Here is a 13,520-nt window from a genome sequence, read left to right on the forward strand (position 1 = left end):
AAATTTTTTTTTAAGGTAAGAAATGCAACCAATGGTATTTAGTTACCTTACTAACTATAGACATTTTATTTATAATATAAAATCAAATAGCAAAAATTGTAGACAAAATAAAGAAACAAAGAATATAAAATCAAATATAAATTGATAAATAAAAAGAGTACCTAATTGTGGGGAAAATTAATATAAAAAACCCAAAATTGAAGGGAATTAATCAAAATTTTGAAAAATCCGGGGGGGGGGCCATGGCCCCCCTCGCCCTTAGTAGGTCCGCCCCTGGGCTCCGTCACTGCCGTTAGGCAACTAAGCTAAACTCATTAACCTTAATGAAATTATATATGTAATACTGATAGTCATGCCCAGTAATAAAGCTATTTGACATGGATTAAGCTATTAAATGTGATGTCCTTTTTCATTGTATTGCTTTAGTTTCTTTTTATGCTTAAGATTGATTTAAGTTCGAAATAATTGGGTGAGATGGTTGACCATTCATAAGAAAAAAAATACGATACTTAACATCTGTTGTCCAAAATTAGGAGAATTTGAGTTGAAAATTTTTTAAATAGGTTATTTCATGTTGTACACGTCATTTTTCATCCTGAGCACCGAAATTGTAGAAAAGGTTTATTTTATTTAATTTATTTATTTATATTTTTTGGCATTAAATAGTAAAAGATGCATGCGAGAAGGAACATTACCCAGTCACACCGAGTATGTGGCTATGTAAACATGACTTTTTTCTTTCTTTTTTTTTTGGATAGAGGCTATGTAACATGAGTACCAGACCATCATTGAAGAGTAGAAATTACTAGAAAGAGTTAATGATGACTTCTAGGTATCCATATGAGACTTGGGATCTTACTTCTGCTTACTTGATACAAGATTGAACATGAATTCAGTCTAAATGTTTGGGAGTAACTTTTTTTTCTTTTTCATAGTTGAAGTACACCGGATAACTTACATGAATCTTGACTATATCCTTAGAGTAGCTTTTATGTACAATTTTAATATACGGCAGAACTTTGCCCTTGACTTCAAAAAAATTAAACTTTGCGATTAAATGACTTGATTTTCCAACTTCTAATAATTTGTTTAAGCTCGTGAGCCTTTTAGGCTGGACCTTTAGGCCATTGCAAATGCCCCAGCATCACATATGACATGCTTTTTCCCCAAAAACAAAAAAATTTCAAGACGTCCTAATGTAGAAAAGCCGTCTCTTTTTTTTATTATTATTATTATTTTTTTTTTTAAAGAAGTAATTAAAGTTAGATTTGAGGAGGAAGTAGAATTACAACAAAATTCCAAGACGTCCTAAGATCTCATGATACATTAGAGATATTATTGAGATTTATTTTAGACCATCTAGGATATTGTTCATTCCCTAAAATTAACTGAACCAAATAAACAGCCTAGTTCTATATAGAACTTGGTTTATAATAACTGCAAAAAGATTGAACTAGTTTTTTGTTAGCCAAGATTAATGATTCATGGGTATTAGGGGTGTTAACGGTTCGGGTTGGGCCGGTTTTAGGCTGAAAAACACTCAGTCCAAATACGGCCCATTAAGAAAATAACAGTTTCGGGGCGATACAGTTTGGGTTCGAGCTGACTAACGGTTTGGGTTAACGGTTTCGAATTGGGTTTATTAATGGTTTGGGTTCATGTTTACTAGCGGTATGTTTTGAATACCTTGTTGACGTGTGGAATTTATCAAGAGCATGTAAACACAGATAAACATTATGTTCTCTCCAAGTCTCTTGTGTTGGGTATTGATATGGCGAAAATATAACCGAACCTGGTTCAATCCTGGTTCGATCCTCGACCCTAGTCGGGACAAAAGGAATCGACTCACTTCCAAGCTAGCCGGGTCTAGAAGATAGCTTGCTGAGGAAGAAAACTAACTTAGTCACAAACACGCCCTAATCCACTACGATCGGAATGGACTAATCGTCAAAGAGACGGGTAGCAACATTTGTAGTTGTTGCGTATCACTATTATATGGATAACTACCATATAATAATCGTATTATCAAAGGAGTCATCTACTAGTCCAACCTAGTAGGGATCTATCACTCAATAGATCTATTCGATAAGATCTAACGACTATCCGAAGAAGGCTCAAATACATCAAATGAAGGAGATTCGAAGGTACACTCTATATAAGACATCACCTACTCACAAGGTAGAAGGACAAATACAATCTGAATCGTATTCTCGTTATTCATTCCTTAGCTCTGTGCTCAAGCAAAGCCATTTGTGATTAAGTTCATCAATTGACTTAGCCTTCGGAGGTGGACTCCCAATCCCAGCCGGTCGGCCACATCTGACGTTCGTTTTTGCAGGTCATCACAGGAGATCTAAGGGCTAAGCAAATTTTGGACGCATCAGATATTCAAAACCAAAAACTTTTTTTCTACAAAAAAGTAAAAATTATAGAACTAACATACAAAAGAAAGTTGGCATCTTGATGAATTTTAATAAGTTGTCTCTGCGTATTCTCCTCCTCCCCCTTCTTTGACACTTGTAAAAATGGATCAAAATAATGCATTACAAGATTTTCAAATGATAATACACTTGCTAAATATTTACAAAGCCCATCTTCCAAATGGCGAAGGCTTTGACAAGCTTCTTATTTGCATATTCCAAATCAAAACAATTAAGGAAAACAAATGGATACTTGGGGGTTTTCTTATTTTTTACATTTAAATTAAATTTATTTTATTTATTTATAGCAGGTTAACGGGTTGGTTTCGAGCCAAACGGTTCAAGCTAGCGGGCCACACATAGGTTGGCTCAGCCCAGCCCGAACCAGTGCGGGCTAAGGTTGTTCAGTCCAAACATAGCCCATTAAGCTTCAGTTCGGGCTGCTTCAGGCTATAACGGGCCAATTCGGTTTGGTTTTAACTGTTCGGGTTAGGTTTTGACACCCTTAGTGGGGATTAACCAATGTGAAAAACCAGATTAGCAGTTACGGTGGTTTTGCAGCGGTTTCTTTCCAAATGTTTGGATCCTTATCCATGCAAAGTCGGTAGGAGGTTGGTGGTTACTCTTGTTGTATCTATAAATTTTCCATTCCATCGTCTTGGAATACGCCATTCAACAACATAAACACACATCATGAATCGGACTTTGTGCTGAAAATATGATGTGAAGGGCCACAGTATAATACAAAACATAATAACAAGTATTGTATATGAAACTTATCTGTTTCAAATGGCATGAATAGTCTTCTTGTCGAATACACTGTTGTGCACATCCATCAAGTGATACTCGAACAAAATTGGCGAAGTTGAGACGTGTCGGTGGTGTTCGACACTTTCTTTAAGGTATTTAAACGCCCTGAATAGTGCACATAGGTTTTAAGTGCGTTTTTTAAAAAACAATTTCAAACAATGTCTGCCTTCAAATAAACAACCCATTTCACCTTTATATAAGAAAGTAAAAGACACCATTAAGGGTTGTCTCCAAAAAACACATCCCTTTCCTGAAGGCTTATTTGTTAGCTACCAAACTAGCCTCTTAAGAGAAACACCTATTGGCAATTTAGGTGTCCATTAGAAAAAAAATACAGTTGATTAATCAAAACGAGATTTTTGAATTTTTAAATAAAACTAATAAAATTACAACACTTTGCACTTGCAGCTTTTATCTTGTAGTTTAATTTTTAGCTTTTATAATTGAGAAGATGGTTTGGATCTACCATTAACAGACCTTACAATTTTGTAGTTTTCTTCAAAAAGGCTTGGGAAAGTCCTTCATACACCAACGCAAGAAGAGAACCTGTATTATGCCTTATAGCAGATTCCAATAGTTGAATCAGTCAACCTCTAGCATGCCTGCACATTCCAAAAATTGTGATTTATCTTGTAAGAGGGTGAAACACTCTTTTGACAGATACTTGAGATCTTAGTCAAGGTTGGGATAATTCAACTTTTTGAATTTGCATTCTTCAAAATGCAAGATATCTTGCTAATTCTAGAACTATGAATTTACAATGTGTTCTCTAAGTGCCCCTTAACTTATATTGTTATAAGAGTATTTTGGTTATATTTTAAAATTTATTTGGATTCTAGAACTTTTCTGTAATTTTTAAACTAAAAGAGAAGTCACGAGTTTCTTGAAAGGTGAGGGTGTGTATGTAAAAATTTTAAATTAAAAAAAGAAAAAAGAATAAAAATGATAATGTGTACTTAAATTGACTTTTTCTATAGCATAGGGCCTCCAGATACAAAGTCTCATTTTTTTTTGGATTAAAAATAACATAGACCAAACTGTGGGGGTCCAGATGAATTATCCAAAAAAAAGAATAAAAGTAAATTAGTGATAATCTCTCCTTAAATGGACTTCTTATTTAGTATATTTAAAAGAAAAGAAAGAAAATACTTATCCTCAAACCTCTCGCTTATAGTTAAAATTCGACATTATTGCCACCTTAGGTGGCAGTAATAATAGTACATGGCATATAGTTAGGTTTTTGAATTGAAAATGGAAAAGTTAGGTTTTGGAAGAGTTAGGAAAAAGGTAAAGACGCATCAAGCCACAAGATAGAATTAGCTTTGGGAACTGATAAAAGTTGGTAGTTATCATTCAATAGTGGGCAATTGGAGTAATCAAGCCAACCCTTAATTGGTTTCCCTTTTGCTTAGCAGAGACAATTGATTACTTTGACCACTTCAAATATTTAGGTAGATCACTAAGATTGTGTTTGGTTGCAAGATAGGTATAGGATGGAAAGTGGACACGGTGGCTTCATTTGTGTTTTATTTTATGTTATTTTAGAATTTGATGCAAGGTGGGTTCATGTGTTGGGGAAACATAAAATGATTGAATAGCAAGAAAAGTGAAGATTTCGATGAATTGGGTAGTTATATTGGTCTTTGTATTAATATTTTATTAGTATAGAACAGTGCTTATATGTGGGGTCACTGATAGAGAGAACCACAAACATCAGTAGAGGGGGTTTCAATCTTGCGTCGAAATAATAATAATAATAAAAAGATTCTAGACCGATTATACCATTTTCCACCATATGAACCAGCTCGGTTAAGAACCATAGGCTGACCGGAACAACCATTTTGAACTGAGATAGGACCAGGAGGTTCAACCCCTCTAACGTATTAGAGGTAGCTTAAGAGCTCAGCTCGGGAACAACAGGTCATGATCTACACAGGCAAATAATGCAAGGAATATTGAGGCGGGTTCATGTGTTGGAGGAATAGGGCTGCAAGTTTGGCCTTGGTGGCCCTGACTTGCCTTGTCTCAGCCTGAGTAGGGCTTGGGCTTAGGATTTGACCCAGAGAGCGGGCTAAGATCAAAATATTATGGCACTGAATTAGGGTTGTTGCATCTTAAATCTGACCAACGTCCCGACTGAAAGACTGGTATCCGATCTACGTCCCGATCGATAGAAGAATGGTTCCTGCAAAAGAAGTCAGACGTGGGCCGGCTAGGATGCCGGGCAACCGCCTCCAATGGCTAAGTCAGTTGGGGATCAGACTAGGATTCTGACCGAGTTCTGCTCAAAGATTATCCAAAAAAAGTTCGTGTGTTTACCTAAGGGTTGGGACATTGATAAATAGTGTGTGGTTTACCTTTCTTAGAGCCGATAGAACCCCGCATACTTGCTTGCCCAGCCGCTTTGGGATGGACTTCCGATTAGGAGTTTCCATTCATGTTGACAGTCCTTTTTTCCCCTATCGTTAATGCATCATTCCTTATTGGTTTCATTCAATCGGGGTACTTCCTGACCTATCAGCTGGGTGATAGGCCGAGTGTTCTGTCGACCCCATGCTCGTGTGTGTCCACACGTGTGTATCTTATTCGTAACACTAGCCCCCTAGCCTGTGCGATGAAGGTTATCATCGGGCAGGTTAGTCCTTGTCGAGACATGAATTACGATGTTCACTTGATTATCTGTGCTTCCCGAGCCCTAGTCATGTGGTTACACATCACCTGACAGACAAGTTAGTCATAATGACTCCTCCGAGTAACTCAATCTTCTCGCAACGCTAACCGTTGATCGCATCATTTTCCATCCGTTCAATTAAGATCGTTTCCACTTCTTCCAGAGTTATATATACCCCCTCATTTCCCTGTTGCAAGTACACATATCGCTTTCACTACTCTCGACTCAGCTCCCGGTCTTCCTTTGCCTTCATTTGCTTTCGTACATTTTCCCGACCAATAAGTTTCATTTCATCCTCTTTCCTTATTTAGATTGAGGTTCTTCAGTCTTAGATCTTTTTTTTTTTTTGAAGAACTATGCATGCTTTTCATGAATCCTTTATCGTATGAGTAATCCATCATCCTATAGTTTCTCGTCCATGATTTTGATATGAATTCTTCAAGAACCATGATTGATCTAATTATGTTAAGTTTTTGTTTCCTAAATTATAACTTGAAGACTTGATATTATTAGGGTTTTGAAGTCCTCTATATACCAATACACTATCCTTGCATATTCCCTCTTGTTTGGTACCCTTTTGAACCACCAAATTCGGATTTGTAATCAGAAATCTCTGATTTTGTAAGTCACTGTCTTGCTTGGTCGACTGCTTGGTCGACTGAGGCAGTAGACCAATCAATCGACCAATGAGGACAGCAACCTCATGTTTGGTCTGTTTTGGATGATTTGATTTCTTTCCTTCTAAGTATCTTTCCTAATATGTTATGTATACTTGTTTAGGACTTTCTTTCCAAGTTTAGACAAGGTCTTACTTGATCTCCAAGATCCTTTGCGAAGTAATTAAGTTAAGGATGGTTATTTCCTTAATTACATAGATTGCATGATCTAGTTTCTATATTTGAATCTCTTTGATTTATTTCCTTAAATAGATTCTTACACTGATATACTACTGATGCAACTACTTTGATTACAGTAGCATTACTTGTTTATGCTAATTAATTCATGTATGATTTACTTACCAATTATATACAAGTTGGATGTTATTATTGATTTCTTTCCATATAAGAAGTTACCATATATGTGACATGATGGATTTATGTTTGTGAATGATTAAGTATGGTTTGGAAAGGGGAGGTGTCCTTTTGACACTTCTGTCCTTGGACAACTACGGGAATATTATGGGATGTTTCCGGAGATGCCCTTTGGACACCTTCCTACACTGTTGGATGACATATTTAGGGCTGTCTAGTAGTGTTTGGCTGTCCTGTTATGTCAGACCCTAATCGGAGGGGTATTGAGATCAAAAGACCCATGGTAGCAATGGGGATTCATGGGCGCTCAAGACCGGTAACCAATCCGTGAGAGGACATGGATCACATTGTGGATACTCGAAAGAGGCCATTTATTGGTAGGGTTGCATATGGATAGACTTGGGCTCATGGGCGCTCAAGACCGGTAACCAAACTGTGAGGGGACGTGAGAGCTTCCCGTTTACCATATGTGGATAACCAGTAGGGTTGATGAGTCCGTAGTCAGGGACTATGAGGACTCTAGTGTGAAGGATACCGGAAAGGATCGCCAGGGGTGAGGAATGGACGTATTTGGATCTAACTTGATGTAACTAAGTAGGAGACTTGCATTTGGCTAGGCTTTGACCCTGACATGCGCCAGTAGTTAGACCAATGGTGATGTGAGAGAGTGGTGACCTAAACCCCATCCATGGAATGTCCCAAGGGATGCCGGACCCACTACCAAAAGGCGTTGTGTGATGAGACCTTCCTAAAGAAGTACGGTGCTATGAGTTAAAGCATGTCTGCCAATAGAGACCAGCATACATAGAGTTAGAATCATATTACATCATGTGTTTCATATCATATAGCATCTTACTCTGCTTTGAAATCCTGCTATTTATGTTATTATGGATTAACTGCCTTACTGGGTTTCTTTGAAACTCATTCTTTTTGTGCTATGTATTGTTAGATTTCTCTACAGGTTCGGAGTACCATCACTGCTCGTATGAAGAAGTGCAAGGAGAAGAGACATATCTCTAGGAAGGTGATTGCGGTTACGACGATTACACTGAAGATTCCGCGGGTGGTTATGCTGCGTACGATGCTTAGTCCGACCATAGAGTGGAAGCCCTTGCGCCATTTTTGAGATTTAAACTTATAGAGATGTTGTCTATAAGATTGAGAACAATTTAGTTACTTATTGTACCTGCTACTGAGATTAGTTTTCATCCCTTTCCTTTTCTTTTTAGAACTACTTTTCCGCTGATTAGTAGAGTGAGATTTCCGCCTCACTTTACTTATGATTTAGACATATTGATTGTCTTTCATACTCTGATGATATATGATTTATTCTTCCCTTATTTGGATCTTTTGTTTATACTTTGTACATTGATTATTTATGTTCATGATTATGTTATTGTCTATGTGGGAGGTTGATTACCTCGATACTTGATCTTCGAGGCTGTGGATCACACACTCGGGTATGCCTGGTAGGGTACCGGCTGGGTGGATGTGATAGAGGGATTAGGCGTTCAAGCTCGCCCTATAACAGACCAGCTTCCCAGATATGGAGAAGTTATATTCATTTCTTAATCCGGTGGTGTTTGACGAGCTTCAGATGCCTCGTTCTGAAGGGCTTCCTAAATTGCCACTAGTGGAAGACCCTAACCCCAACGACTTCATTGATTCCCCTTCTCCCCAGCAAGAGCCTACTCCCAAATTCCAAATAGAGGGTGAGGAGGTTCCCAAAGATGCTACTTCCGAAGATGCCCCCTCTGCCAAAGATGCCACTCCTTCTATTTCTGCAGATCATGTCACCGATCCAGTTGCCAGCCTAAATCAAACTTATACCTTTTTTTGTTTTTTCAAACTTGTATGTATTTTTTTTCCGTATTTGGGACCTTTCTTTTTGGTGTCCCGATCTTTTGTAACCGAGGTGATCCCGGCCCCTTTTCATATTGAATGAAGTTCCATTTTCCCTCCGATTGCACTCCTATCTTTGAATTGACTTGGTCGGGAATGTTTGGTAAAGGATTCACTTGTGGGTTTTTGTTTCGAACAATCTCCTGGGTCTCATTTTTCTGTTGTGAGGATGTTCTAGTCCACCTGCTGAACTACATATGGCCCAACATATTTGAGACATCACCCCATGTTATAAATGCTATCATGGAAGCAATAGAAGGAATGAGGGTATCTTTGGGTGCAGTTGCCATCTTGAACTATTGTTTGCAAGGTCTTTTCAATCCCACAGGGGAGATCGGGAGGACACTCAGGAGGCCTATCGATTAGGAGGTGTATTGGAAGATCTTGTCATGAAACAATAGAAGGAGCTTTGGGTGCAGTTGCCACTTTGAACTATTGTTTGCAAGGTCTTTTCCATCTCGAAAGGAAGACCGGAAGGACACATGGGAGGCCTCTTGATCGAGAGGTGTATTGGAAGATCGATAGTCCTCTGCTAAACCCGTTCTTTTCAGCCGATGGAGGAGACAATTTATTGTATACTTCAGCCTACAGTCTCTTAATACCGATGGTACATCTTTGGGTGTGTGATTGTGTTAGTTTTGCATGAAACCGTAGGTAAAGTACCCTGTGAATGTCCGAGTCAATTTGCTTGGGCCCCTTATTAGGGCAAGTATGTAGAAGTACGCTAGTCCTCAAGTGAGGTGCAAAAAACATGTGACCGGGCTTATTCCTGAGTCGTGGTAGGGTGGATGTCAGAGTAAATTGCTTGGGCCCCTTGTTTGGAGCAAGTACATAGTATGCTAGTCCTCAAGTGAGGTGCAAAAAACTTATGACTAGGTTTCTTCTCGTGCCATGGTAGGGTCAGCGGTAGTTTTTATTACTGAATGTAAGATCCATACATTTACTGGTAGAATTTCCTCAAATTGGTAGAGTTCCATGACTGGTCAATTGTTTTTCCTGTCCCAGGTTCCTTTAGGAGATACGCTCTTGGCTTTGTTTCTTTGTCTACAATGTAAGGCCCTTCCCAGGTCGAGCTCATTTTTCCTTGATTCCTCGAGTTCGAAGCCCTGGTTCTTTGTAGCACCAGGTCGCTCAATCTATACCTCCAGTTCTTCACTAGGGAGTTATAGTACTTTGCTACTCTCTTTTGGTACCTTTGATTTATGTAATTGTCCGTGTCGTGAACTTCCTCAATGCAATCGAGGTTGATCTTTAGTTCTTGTTCGTTTTGCTTCTCTTCGTAGGCTTGATACCTTCGTAGTTCTTGTTCTTCGTAGGCTTGATACCTCAATGTGAAATCCAGCCAAAACCTAGCCAGGACTCCCTATTTGTTTTGGGTGAAGAAAGGTTTGTTTAATGTTTGAACTTGAAGTTGGACCTTGTTAACAGTGTTGCTATCTTTGAAAGTCTTAGGAAGTCATGTCAGACCTTTCCCTTAGGGTAGATCCATGTCCCGAAGTGAAGGAAGAGGTCTCTATGGGCCCTTTCTATAGAAGACATAGTATTTGACCCGAAACCCATGGAGATTGATGATGGTGCTCCATACTTGGATGCTTTGTCAGTGTTTGATAAGAAACTGCACCTTGAAGAAGGGGAGTCTAGTTGATGGACCTAATGCACTCCCAGACTTGATTTGAAGGTAATTCTCTGACCAAGACTAGTTGATTGAGTTGTAGGAGAAAGCCCAAGTGAATTCTAGTTGATATGGCCTTCCAATTCCCTACCTTAAGTTGTTGTTCTTGCTTGGTCGACTGGCTGGTCGACTGAGTCAATCAACCAAGCAGTCTGCCAGCTGAATGTTAAGTGTGAGAAAATCTGGTTTTTTGGTCTTTTTGAGTTCTACTTAAGGGGACTTTGTGGCTTTAACCCTATTCTATTGCTGGGACTCTCTTGGAACGTGGGAAGGCTCCTCTTAGACCTCTCCTTGTCTTGGGTGAAGAAATCCTACAAGAATCATTGTCTCTCTTATCTAATCTCTTCTACAAGGTATGTAATCTCTCACTCTCTCTCTAATCTACTTCTACCGCACCTTATTCTTGTTGTTGGGACTATGAAGAAGGTGATGCAACCTTGCAACCACTTCTTCTATTGTCTCTTTTGATTTCTATAAACCCCCTTTCATTCTATCAATGCTATGCATCTCATATCGATTCTTAACCTTGTCTTTCTTATGAAACTCTTTCATAGCAACATGATTTCATCTCCTAAACTGATTAGAGAAAGAATTAAGTCTGCCCAGTCAAGACAGAAATCTTATGCCGACAAGAGAAGGACCGATCTGGAGTTTCCAATTGGAGAAAAAGTTTTCCTTAAAGTGTCACCTATGAAAGGGGTGATGAGATTCAATGTAAAGGGAAAGCTTAGCCCTCGCTTCATTGGACCTTATGAGATTCTGGAGAAGGTTGGACCTGTTGCCTATCGCTTGGCCATGCCCCCATCTCTTGTTGGAGTTCACATTGTGTTCCATGTTTCTATGCTTCGAAAGTACATAGAGAACACAGAGCATATATTACAGCAAGCACTCGAAGGGCTCAGTGCCGATCTTTCTTATGATGAAGGACCAGCCGAAATTCTTGATAAGAAGGACAAGCAGCTGCGGAATCGCACCATCCCTTTGGTGAAGATTCGGTGGAAGAACCATACCCCAGAAGAAGCCTCATGGGAGAAAGAAGAAGACATGAGAGAGAAGTTTCCTCATCTTTTTGGAAGCACAGGTACGCTTTCAATTTCGAGGACGAAATTTCTTTTAAGGGGGGAGAATGTAAAATCCGGCCTTATCCTAACCCTGACCCGGCCCAGATTTTATACTGTTGCAGGTCCGAAGACCCGAAGTGGTGGTAGAAGAGACCTGTGGGCCCTCTTAGTGGATGATTCAATGGTTGATGCTGAGCCTAGATTCGATGGTTGATGCTGAGCCTATGGACATTGACAATGATGCCCCTCACTTGAGCACATTGTCAGTATTGGGTGAAAATCTGCGCATCGATGAAGATTAAATTAGTTGAAGCACTTCCCGGAACCTCGTGATCAATCCGAAGGTATTTTCTGAAACTAGACTTGTTGATTAACTTGTAGGAGAAAACCCCGCTCGATTTGACCCTGTATAGCCTTCTGAATCCACTCCTGAAGTTGCTGTCATAGCTTGGTCGACTGCCAGTCGACCAAGAGTAATGAAACTCGAAATTTCACTAAATCTCCTCCCATTTTTCCCCTACCTTTTTGGAACTCGTGAATGAGGACCTAAACTAATCATTGGCACTCTAGAGCTCGAGGTTGGACACTCTCTTGGGCTATTCCTTGATGTTTGGGAAGATCTTTGACTCCAATCATTATTGTATACACTAATCATCAACTCAAGGTATGATTTCTTCTCTTCCTCTTCTAATCTATTCATTTTTTTTTATCAATTAATGATCTTGAAACCATGGTTGAAGTGCTGCAACCTTGCAAACACTTAACCATGAGTTTCCCCCCTTTCAATTCCTTAATCATTCCCCACTCTTACTATGCTATGATTCAAATGAGATTAATTGCACTCCATCACTTGATTTCTATTCAATCTAACCTATTTTGATTCAAATCTGATATGTAGATGCATGATAAGCTTAGACTATAATGAAATTAAGATTCTAGCTTGATTGTTAACACTCATTTGATTGATTTCTATCATCCTTTACAATTTCTATCAATTCCAATTTAATTCTTGCTAGGTATCATATAGAACCTCAAATTTCGATTTGGGTAATTTTGATTGAACCGTTGGATCATCATGAAAATTTGTGTGTAGTATCCCCTTACTGTTATAAACATGGCCTCCAAATTTCATGACGATCGAAGCACCGGAAGGGCAGTTTCGGATCAAGTTTCCATTGTTGTCCTGGAGACAGTCGACCAAGCCAGTCAACCAAGAGTTGTTAAAGCCCTGTACTCAGCCGAATTGATCCGTTTGAACCTCGATTCAATTGCTTTCTTCTCTGACATTACTTGTATGATTATCTAGGGTATCAACACTGATTTTGGGACCATACTTGGTAATCATTGAATCTATTTACAACTTGATTAAGGTAAGGACAATCATTAACTCAAGTATGTTAATTATATCAACATACTTACATTATGGGAGCTTAATGGTTATGTTCATATGAATATTCCTTTACTATACATGACTGTTATGTGTTTTCTTATCAGTTTTAGAATGTATATATCATTTAGAATATCATGTTCAGTTTTACTTTATGATTTTATATATGATCAATCATGTTATGATATGTATTTGTTTATATGATGAATCATTGATTTAGTATAATATGATGAGATTTAGTTTGTGATTGACTACGTATGACTTGGGATTGGGAAGTGTCCTTCCGACACTTCTGTCCTTGGACATCGGAGGGAGTAGTATGGGATATTCCCCAAAGGTGTCCATCGACGCTTTCCCGGGTTGTTGGATGACATATATAGGATTGTCTAGGTGTATGGTTAGGATATTTTCCCTTGTCGTATCAGACCCAAATCGGAAGGGTATTGAGACCGAACAACCCGTGGAGAGTATGGTTGAAGGGCGCTCAAGAACGGTATCCACTCCGTGAGAGGACTTGAACTATACTGTGGATACCCGAAAGGGGCCATTTGTTGGTAGGGTTGCAA

Source organism: Hakea prostrata, chromosome 2, assembly GCF_041222555.1.
Source record: "Hakea prostrata isolate BN-2017 chromosome 2, UWA_Hpros_2, whole genome shotgun sequence".
Taxonomy (NCBI): Eukaryota; Viridiplantae; Streptophyta; class Magnoliopsida; order Proteales; family Proteaceae; genus Hakea; species Hakea prostrata.